The sequence below is a fragment of the Apteryx mantelli genome, chromosome 2 (genome assembly GCF_036417845.1).
Source record: "Apteryx mantelli isolate bAptMan1 chromosome 2, bAptMan1.hap1, whole genome shotgun sequence".
Taxonomy (NCBI): Eukaryota; Metazoa; Chordata; class Aves; order Apterygiformes; family Apterygidae; genus Apteryx; species Apteryx mantelli.
Genome location: NC_089979.1, coordinates 128224307 through 128235843, shown reverse-complemented (window position 1 = coordinate 128235843; position 11537 = coordinate 128224307).

Below are 11537 nucleotides of genomic sequence, written 5' to 3'. Positions count from 1 at the left end.
CCCTGCCTACAGGATTATACTGTACAGTTATACATAACCCATTTCCAGACCTCACAGAAGCACACTCACAGCAGAAGAGTAAGGATCCGTGCATCACGTGGTGTTGTGTTGTGTAATGGAGCAATGTTCCCAGGATGTGAGGGTAATACAGCACCCCAGATATTAGCCTTTTCTGTGAATAAAATTAAAAAAAAAAAAGAGGTCAGATGACAGTGAGTTTCATTGTGACAGGACTCTAATTTGCAGTTGGGACTCACTCACATCATCTGCTACTGTAATTATTACTGCTAGGCTGGACAGAAAAGCTTCCACAGTCATTATAGATGTCCTAGGCCATTCCTACTTATGCTGGAGTTCCCGCTGAGTTACACACAACGTCAAAAGCAGTCTTTGAAAAATGGCATTCCTTGGGGCAGAATGCCATCTGCTATTATTGGGTGTTAACTCTCTGACTTAGTTGACTTCAAACGTACTCTGCCAGTTATACCTTCCAAGATGAGCAGGTTGAATTTTTTTGATTGAACCCTTTTTTGTTCAACCAGAACGTTTCACAAAGTTTTATTTGTTTTAAGCTAAAGTGAGGTGAGAGATAAAGGTGCAAATCTTTGGTCTTCTTGATTTTCAGGGATTAGTAGTAGAGTTGGCTGGAAAACTGTGATTCTAGATTTTGAAAAACATCAAGCTTTTGGAATATTATTTTATTGTAATTCAGAACAAAAAATACTCTAAAAGAGATGTCTTTGAGAGACATTCCTCCAGCTCCAAGAAAAATCATGAGTTTTAGATACTTTTTGTTTTTTTCAGGTTCATGGTCCCATGGTACTAGCCCATGTTCCAGAGGTTTGAGGTGTGCTGAGTTTGATGAGAGTAGACCTTGTAGTTTTGTACACTTCTGATTGCTTCAGTTTTTTCCGTTTTGCCCTGTCCTGTTGTGTTTTCTGCAAAGCTGTCTGTGTATTGTGTACCACTGACAAAAAAGCTATGGAACGGTGTAGCAGATTTTAACATTCAAACAATCAGTGTGAGTTTAGGGAGGATCAATGCAAGGGCAGCAAACTGTGAAATCACTATTACAAAGGACTCATTCTGTAAAAGAATACAGCAAATCGTGTTAAAACGTCTTCTCTTGAGAAGGCTTATCCACCTCAGTTCTGCAAATGTGATAACATTTTAAATCACATTGTAACATTTTAGACCAAACTCTGAGGCTGTAAACTGTAAGACTATATGCCGTAGTGAATAATAAATAGTGTTGAGCACTGTTTCCTGAACTGTCTTAGTTTATTTTGCAAAATATATTTTAACGTTGCTTATATTAGCCCCAAAATGACATGAGTTAAAAATCACTGTCATGACACATCAGGCATATAATAGGCAGTCATATGTGTCTTTATGATACCTATGCCATCTTATTAAGCTCCTTTGGTTTATGAACCTCTTTACTAATACATCTCTATCAAAGATGCAGCTCTCTCAAATGGACACCATTGTAATAAATCACTGTTTAAACACCTGACCACAAAAATGTTTCTCTCTTTCTCCAGAGTGTGGAATTTCACTTTTATCTAGCTTCTTCTACAGCTCCATTCGCAATGGTATGAGCATGTCCAATTTCTCATTCCCCAGGGCCTAGGACTAAAAACACTCAGTCCTGAATCAGTGACAGGTCTAAGATTTACTGTCTTGTGAACCATCAGAGCCTGACACTGGAGCTTTCTGTCATTCAAAAGTCATGACTCACTACTTCTCAACAAGATAAGGCTTTGGTGTCAAAGTCCCTTTGTTCAGGAAATGTGGATCTTAACATCCCTAAATTATTGTATGTGGAGTAGCTGTTTTAGAAAGTTCTAAAACATATTATTGTTGTTTCCCTTCATCTGTGGTCTTTACGATTATCTCTTATTATAATAATAGTGTTTCACTTCATACACAGAGAACACAGATGGGAAAAAAGGATCCTAGCTTTCTGTTAGACACATAACAATTCTGAATGGTATCTAGTACTTAGGTTATATTTTCTCCTCTGCTATAGATTATATTTACCCATAAATTTTTCATTTTTGGATAAAGTTATCTTTCCACATGATGTATCACATCTTTAACCATCTTCTTGTGAATTTGGTATGCATCACACGGTGTTGTTGGAGAAATAAAGCTTTAATATTTGGGATTTGAGGTAACTCTGAAAGTGATGAGACATGGAGAAATGGAGAAATTGCACATGTGTTCTGGATGTTTTAGAAAAAAAAAACATGGAAAAGTTGTTTTAATTAGGAGTGAGGCTAAACCAGGGGTGCATGGGATTGGGGACCCTCACTAGCAGTCACTGCTCCACTAGTTATTAAATTATTTGAATGAAGTAGAACTGTGTAAGAAAAGACGATCAATGCTCATTTCTCTTCCTTTCTTCCACCTTTCTCCCCTGTGCTATAGCCTGATGGCTAATGCACGGTCTGAGCAATAGGATTTTTCACTCAAGCCTCTTCAGGCATGAGAAAAAATTAAGCCAAGACCTCCTTTACTGTGGATGGAAGGGAAAAGCATTTTCCTGCTCTTACTTTGCAAACTGTGCTTTCTTTGCCTTTTACAGCATTCATCCAAATCAGCATGTTTAGTGTTGGGCCTCTAGGAATGTTCCGTTTAACACACAGATTTTTTTTCTGAGCTTTTAATTTCTGAAAGGAAAAGAAATTAGATTTGATAAAGACTAAACTATGCTGCTTGGTTGTCTCTTTTCCACTTGGATAGCCACTCTGGAAAAATTAGTTATTTCCACAACCCTGGTTGTAACACAGACAGAGTCTTTCTCCCGAACAGCCCTTGCTGAAGAGTCTTGCATCACTCTAAAGTGAAAGCTCGCTCAGTTGTCTGAGTGACAACATCACTCAGTTTTCTGGCCTAATTCTAGCGGAGTCTTGCTTGAATGGCAGATCTTCTTAGCACCAAGATCTGATGCCTTATGCAGTGCAAAGGAGTGTATAGCATGAGAAAGGATTAAAATGCTGGTTATATACCAGTGTAAGTCTTTTAGATAGCCTATGTTTAGGACCTGATCGTGAACTGATGGTGATTTTACACAGAGGGAGTCTCTTGTAGGCAAGAAGTGTGCATGCTGAGTCTTAGTCAGAGCTACTTGATCCATTGTCACACTTACAGCTGAGCTAACCAGGGAGCCATTGCTGATTCTCATAAACTTCAGAAAATATGCTGGGTATTACTTAGTTCTGCTTTTAAACAGACCTCATAATGCTATGCAGACATTTTTCAAACCCAAATCTCATCTCCCATCTTTTAAAAATCATTGTTCTATCTTTATAGCGACAGAGGTCTAGCAGGGAATAGGGACATTGTATCACTTTGCACAGTAATGGGGGAAAGGAAAGAGAATTATCTATAATTTGTTTCTCTTTCCAGACAAGTCAAGCTAAGTTATGATGAGAGCTGTGCAGCAGTTATGATCACCTACCGTTTTATAGTTGATGTGATTGTTTTTATGAAGCCTATAACATTTTTAACAGTGCTGTTGTGCTGATCATCGTTCTTTTCTCAGCAGAACGATATTACTAAAGTCAAGTCAATTCAGATTGCAGGTAGGGCTTGCTGCTGACAAGGTGTGAGAGGATTCTGTTTCCTTCCTCAGACATGGAGAAGAGAAAAGACAGAGCAGGAACACTGGTCAGTTGGTCAAACCCATCAATGAATTATTCAAAGATTTTTTTTCCTTTTGGCAAGGTGAAAAGTAACTCTGCCGCATTTTAAGTAGATAACAGCTTGCCATTTAGTGTGACTCTTCAGCTGTTGTTATTCATACAGTTGACAGGTGAAGGGCACAAGCATGGCTAAAAATAAGGACTGGAAGAAAGGGTCATTTTTCTCATTGATCAGTTTGAATTTTTGAAGGTGCTGCTTTGCAGAGGGTCATGCAAGAGTTAGTTCTGGCTATAGCCCCGCAGCACAACGAAAAGCCAGGTGGTGAGGAGGTGAAGAAGGGGGCAGGCGGTACATCCCCCATTATTCCAGCTCCTTAGCACTTGGTTCTTCTGCCTGCATACTGGTGGCCCTTGTTTAACTACTTATCTGATTGTATTTCTTGTCTGAAATGCAGCAGAACATGGCTTGTAAGCAAATGAGTAACATCTACGTGTCATGTGATGAGGCCAAATATTGTGACTGCACCTCTCCTGGTGTTGGTGACTTTGCTGAAAAATCTATCCTGCCTTCCACAACTCCCTAAGCATCCCAGCAGTCTTTACTACTGTGATAAGAGAATGCTGGAGAGAGAAACTCAGCCTGCTTCTCCAGTCCTCAGATATTCCTCATGTTGTCTGGCTGTCTCCCTGCTTATTCCCCAGTTCCATGCAGCAGAGATCTGACTGATGTTTCCGTGATGAAAACTGGCTACCTCAACTGCCATATAGCTTGTCTAGGTCATTGTCCCTGTGTGTAGAGCACTGAAATGGTGCCCAACCCCATTTTTTTCACTCTCTGTCACCAGTGGCTGTGTTTTACAGATGTTTAGGAGCAGCTAATAACCAAGAGGCAAGAGGATCAGACCTCGAAGGTAGTTTCCCATTTACCTTGGAGCATTTGCTTCAAAGACAGTGAATTTACACTGGTTGAAAAAGGAGAGAAGATGCTAATTTCCATCATTGAGCATGGTTCCGTTTTTCTGCAGCATATCCTTCACCATTTTGCTTTCCACAGTCTGCTGCTGTTGATCTGTTGTCAAGACTTCTGCTTGAGTCCATCATAGGCCAGGGTTTGACAGTTGTCCTAGTGTTTTGGTGCCAGTAGGCATTCTAAAATCCATTATTTTTTTTTAAGCAGTGTTAATTGGTCTAATGAAGGTTATTATTTCTGATACAACTGCAAAAACAGACAAGTTTCTAACTATATGAACCCTATTGTATATGAAATTTTGTGTCGGGACACAGGTGATGAGGTGATGAACTGTACAATGCTTTTGTCTTGCTCCTCAGCTTCTGGAAATTATTCCTGGGAAAACTTGCTACTTTCTGAAATAGATTTAGTGTTTGCTGTTCCTGTTCTCTTTTATTTGACAGTTGTTTGGAAATGAATATGTAGACAGACTAAGAACTCTGACCTGCAAATAATAGCACTAGATTTTACACATCTAGAGGAAACTACTAGCAAAACAACCAACATCCAGAATTGGTTTTATGGGCACAGATGTAACTCCTGTGGAAGTTAATGTGAGTAGCAAACAGTCTCTGCAGGCAAAAGCAGGCCCTGAGGAATGAGTATTTCTTAGTCCAGGCTAATACAGCAGTTAGGAAAAACCTAACAGACTGGCACAAAGTGTGATATTTATTGATGTAAAATGGAATTACCACTAGCTGGACATGCAGCAGGTTGAAAGTCTCTTAGGGAAAGATTCTTGTATTCTTATTATTTAGGTGAGCATTATTTTGTTTACAAGGAAAGCAAATGGTCTGGTCTTGTAGTGAAAATTTGAAGGTGTGGAAATTATTGTACTGATTTGCTTCTTAAACATGTGTTTGTATAGAAGTGTCTTTGAGCCTCTCTGTGTGTGCACATAATTTGAAAGAGTTTTTAAACTAACACTGAATAATTAGCAACATAAGATACCAAGCTGAACTCTTCTGCCTATACTGGGTGAGATTTAAAGACCTAATGAACATTATGGAAAGAGCAAGGAGGGAACTTCTGGTTTTGGCTAGTACTTTCCTTGTTTTACTAAAATAAGTTCTGACATCTAGGCCTAAACTTGAACTAACAACTGCTGCATGGCTGCACTAGCAGTTTCCAAGTCGTTAATTTTAAAATGCTGTAGCTTACTTGGAGTACAAAAGGTGTCGTATAAAAACAAGTTTTGTTTCATTCTGTTTGACATTGTTTGTTTTTCGAGCTTGCCACATTATAATGGTACACAGGGATTTCAAATTTACTGAAGGTCTACTGTATATGCATGTGTTTATGCAAAAAATCTATGATATATCAAGAGAAGAATGAAAATAAATGAAATCTAAATCTCAAAAGAAGACAGAGATCCTTGCTACTTCTTGGTAAGACTGAAAATCTACTAGTTATGATTCCTTCAGCTCTCATTAAAACATAACGATCAGTTTAAATTTGAGGATTGTGTATGTATTTGTATAATATATAATATATTGTATAATATATTTGTATAATATATTCCACTATGTCATCACATTTAATAAATGGAGGCCATACTGGGGGATAAAATTGCTGCATTTCTTGATAAGAGAGCTTTGCTTTCTTTTTCCATTCATAAATTTTATTCTGAAATATACTCTAGATTTACTTATGTAAAGTATATGTATATTATAAATGTGTATGGATCTAACTGTTAAACACACAGAGATATGACTTTTACAAAATATACTAGCAATATACAAAATATACTAACAATACTAGAGATCTCACCCTTACGCTGATGTTTTGCCAGGCCACAGAAAGCCTGAAGCTACAGATTCTAGTGCTTGGTCCTAGGACACTGTTCAGCACTCTTGCCTCTGGCTGATTTTGCTGGCAATCTGTATCGGCAACATCTGGCACCTAACTGGCTCTGATGTGGGTTTTCCCAGGTTTTCAATATATGACCTTGGAAAGATCTTTGTTCTCTTTATTAAAATAACCTGCTCTGAAACAAAGATTCAGAAACAACAGAGAGAACAAAAAGTTGCATCCAGTCTGTGAACCATATGGGTAAGTGTTTTAGCATGGAGGGTCTGGCACATATGTGTTTGCAGAATCCTGTGGAAGGCAGACGTGAGACGGGATTTTGGTTTCTAATTTGGGTAGAGCTACAGGCTCCTGGGTAACCACAGACAGCTAGTTAAAGCTCCCTGCTCCTTGCCTAGTCCAACAGAAAAACTGGATGAAAGGCAAGACCTGGTTGGATAGCAGATGCTGTCTCTGAATGGAATTTTCCTACCTAAGTTAAATCCAAACAACAGTGGCTTTATTAAAGGCCCAGACCACTTGCAAGTGAAATGTGAGTCTCTTAATTGTTTAGTGCACTATCATTGGAAATAGTTTTCTGGTCTTGGAAATATAGTGCTAGATAGCTTTTTTCATAATGTTGTATTTCTCCTTTTATGTGAGGGTTGTCCAGAGTCTGCTCAGTATGGGGGAAGGGACCAAACCTGTTCCTGAGACTTTTAAAACATATTGTGCATTTCTCTCCTTCTTTGTTTCTAAAGTGTATGACATGGCTTGAAGTCTGTAGAGGAAGAGACATACATCATGTAAATATGTATGCCAGAACAGAGAAGAAAGCTTCTATACTTTTTATGTGGCAGTGTTTCACCTTCTAGAAGTGCACTGCTGAGGAGTCACATCTGCACACCACATGAGCACCTTGAAATGTGCACACAGAGAGCTAGGAACATGAACGGGTCATGGGTCTATACCCATATTCATTTCACAATGCAGTCATGCAGCTGGTATTGGGGGTTTAATTGTTTTTAGTGTGTCTAGTTTGTTTTATTGTTTTTAGGAGTTTTTTACAATACATGAAACTCCACATTAAAGAGAATTAACAGGTGGGTGAGAATTGCTCTTCTCCTGATCTGAGAGAAGTTGGAAATGGAAAATAAGAAACTGAAGGTTTTTTTGAAACTCTGAGGCATAGGAAAGAAGGGTTGCATTTGTATCAGGAGCAGAAGGGAGTTCAGCATGCACGTGGGAGATCTTAATTTCTCTGGTGGTGTGAATTATATCTGGACCTCTCGTGAGCTTACTCCCCCCATCCACCCTAGAAGGACCCCTGATGTGTTCAAGCTTAGGCTGGCAAACAGACTTTCAACATCAAAAGTGAATTGTGGCAAAGCCAATACTGTGCAATACAGAATGATCGTTCCTAAAAGGGAAGAATAATAAAATAACCTCTTCCCAAGCTGAAGCAGAGATCTCTTGAACATTTGTGTCGATGAAAAGATGAGTTCACCACCCTCTGAAACTAGGGATGGAACTCTGGCTCTTTTGTTACAAATAGTTTACAGCAGGCCACAGGAGTGCCCTCCTGACAACAAGCTTTCTTTTATTTCTGAAAGTGGTTCAGGATTCCTGACAGGGCTGTTTCGCAGCACAGTTAAAAAAAGGCTTTTTTCACATTTTCTTTCCTCTCCCAAATTACTGTGGTTCTGACTTACAGGGCAAGTTTTTCTGGGTAACATTCACTTTGGAGAAATGCAATTTGCAAGCGGAAGTTGACAAGTCCTTCCGACTTTCCTGCTTTTCTTTATTCAACTCCCAGGACGTTGGTCTTGCAGCTGGCTGTCTCTCCATGTTGTTAGTGGGTTTGTGGGAAGAACCAAGCATCAATACTTGAAGGATGAGACCTAGTGATCTATAGTGTATGTGATATATAATGGATCATGCACTCTTTTATTTAAGCAACAGTGGCAAAAGATTCTAAGGGAGACTCTTGCTTTAATCTAAAATTTTACTAAAACAGGCTTCTCTAGTTTGCTACAGCAGAGCAACTTTTGTTAGGTTGCATCCTGATGGTTGTGATACCATAGTCAAAACTCCTACCTTGCTGCAGACTAGAATGACAATTTCTTTAACGGTAACTATTAAATTCAGGGCAGCAGATAAGCCATCTGCAGCCCATCTGCTGGCCCTAACATCTAAGATTCTGATGAAACCTTCAACCATGAACAGCTAAAACCACAAATTGTCAGTAATGAAGAGTCCATCATAATCATCTATTTGAAGAAAATGATGAAGGGAATAACTTTTGCAGGAGAGTGTACATAAGATTATATGGAGTATTAGTTGGAGCCTGGATGGAAATATTTAGATGTTGAATGTTTAGAATGGAAAGTGCATTCATTGTAGCGCTTTGTAATGAAAGGATGACACGTCAGTATGATTATGTACATAATGTATATGGTAGCAAGTGGTTCAGATGTCTGCAGATTTATTTCTTAAGGCAAATAAGCAACCCAAGTAGTCATAGCAAACATATCATTTGGCTTTAGTTTTCTAATAGGACTGGCAGTGATATTTAAAACACTGCCGTTTGTGACTGACTTGCCCACAGCCATACCATGTGTATATGCACATTGACATAGAGGCCCATCTTTGTAAAATGTCCCCGGTTGTTTACAACCAAAACTGGAGTGATAGTCCAGCACAGCTGATGTTGCACAATCTATTCCAGATAACCAGGATACTCTCCTAAGCATCGTAGAAATCTTGTAGATAACCTGCTGTGTTTGTTGTGACTATTTCCCTTTTACTATGCTTGAGCTAGGACATGAGGAATGCTGCTACCCACTTCATTGCTTTGCTGGAAGGGACGTCATTATCTACAGAATGTTGCAAAGGGAGGGAATGAACTGAGATCAGAGAGTCCAAAACTCAGGAAGGAAAGAGTTTTTGTAAATAGGAAGCTAGAGGCAGTGTTCTTGAAATGTGCAAGGTGGAGGAGCTCCTTGGCAAAAAAGCCAGAGGCCTGAGAAGAACCTTTGCTAGCAGGAATCCAACAGTATCTCCCTGAGGAGATTTGCCGTGGTCACCAGCAAGCAAGCAACCTGGGGCCATGGAGGATAGCGCAGGCCCCTCAATGCAGACAGGCCTGCTTCAACTGTACTCCTCCAAGCGTAAAGAGCTGATAGGCTAATTTTTTTCTAGATCTGGTGGACCAGTGTTAAGAGTTGCTGTACCTCCTATTTCTGGCACAGGAATGGAATCCTGCGCTACTAAAAATGTAAACATGTTAAGACTGTATTACATGCCAGAGTGTGTGTAGTCTGTATTTCGTTGCAGTATCTCTTGTTAGCAGCAATGAGGTGTTCCCAGCACTTTTGGTAGTGTCCTGCAATGAGGTCATGTAAAATTCCATCACAGATACATTCCTGGGAGACTCCATAGAAGTCTTGAGGATGGTGCAGAATGAAGAAGAAAGGAATTGGCATAAAAAAATGAAAATTACCAGGGGAAATGGTAAAGGAGAAACAGAAGAACTGTTTTTCTTTTTTCTTTTTTCTTTTTTTTTATGGAGGGAAGGTGATATACACTGAAAAAGAAGGATTGAGAATTTGGATGTTAGCAGATTATAGCTTGTGCCTTGGGGCTGAGGATTTTGAACCTGATGCAGAAGGTGATGGGAAGTCAAAGAAGGGTGATGACTAGAAGAATAACCTACACTGAACTTCTGACTTGGAAAGAGAGACAGAAATGGAGCTGCTTAAAAAAATGGAAGGTGCTATGCCCATAGGAAATGATCAAAATGTTTAGCAGTTGAGGCAGTAAAATTACAGAGTTGATATCAAGAAAAGAGACAGTTTCCCTCCCCTTACCCTATCAGGGATTTTCCTTTTTCTTTCTTTTTTTTTTTTTTTGGTATTGAAAAGATGTATATATAAAAGTATGTGTATATGTATATATATATTATATATGTCTATATTTTCATATAGATGTGTGTACACATATACATATATGCATATACATGTACATATATATAATTTCCCACAGATCAGAAGCTCCTTGCAGCTGCTGAGGAAAAACGATATTCTTTGACGTTTTCAAAACTGAGAACAGCAGTGAAGTTGAGAAAGATGTGAGTGGCATTGAGGAGATGCAGAAACCATTCATATCCCTACTTCTGGATAGGTCTGATGGGAATATTGTCTTTATACCAGGACAGCATGAGGACATTGGCTCCTACACATGAGTGCAGCAGGAACATAGGCAGGTTTGAACCATGAACTTAGAACCATGCTGTGGATTCAGCAAATAGTTGCTGAAACCAAGATGTTCCAAATAAAATTTGAAATTGTAAGATGAATTTTTTTTGGAAAATTTCCAAACAGATTTGGAACCCCACAGTTGCAAAGCCTTCTGATCTAGGAAATATGGAAACATAAAGAATTTTTTCATTTTCCTTCTCCATAATGAAGAAAAGTAATTACCCCCTTTTATCTTCTCTGCAAAGATACTGTTGAAAATATGAATTGATTTCAACTGACTGGGAGGTTTGAAAAGAGCCAGCAGCTGGGCAGCATTTCAGCAGCAGAAGTCTGTGGAGACTTGTGGACTGTGGAGACACCAGTGTCAAGATTTGTATGAGACTCCAAAGCACATATTCATATGTACTAGTGTTATTCTAATACAGTTATTTTCAGTTTGTTTTGATCTGCAGACCTCAAAGCATTTTCTCAGGCTAGTATCAGGCCTTACATAGACCTTTTAGTCCTAGTGACAACAGATTTGCTTTTCTTAGTAGTCTCTCACAGACTCTGTAGAAAGGGATAGAGGTCTTCAGGGTCTGTGGAGTATACCTTAAAAGAGACTGATCTAATGCAAAATGAGTCAGATGTGTGTAGTGTGTCTTCTTTTATCAGCCTTTCCTAATGTCCATAGATCAGTTTCCAGCCTTGTGATATGTAATGGTAGACAAATCTAAAATTCTGTATGAAACTGGTAAACTGAATGACCCTGAGCTGCTGGGGTTTGCACTGCACATTTTTCAGGTAGTCAAACAGTGATAAAAGGGGATAGAGATTGGTTTATCTAAAGGC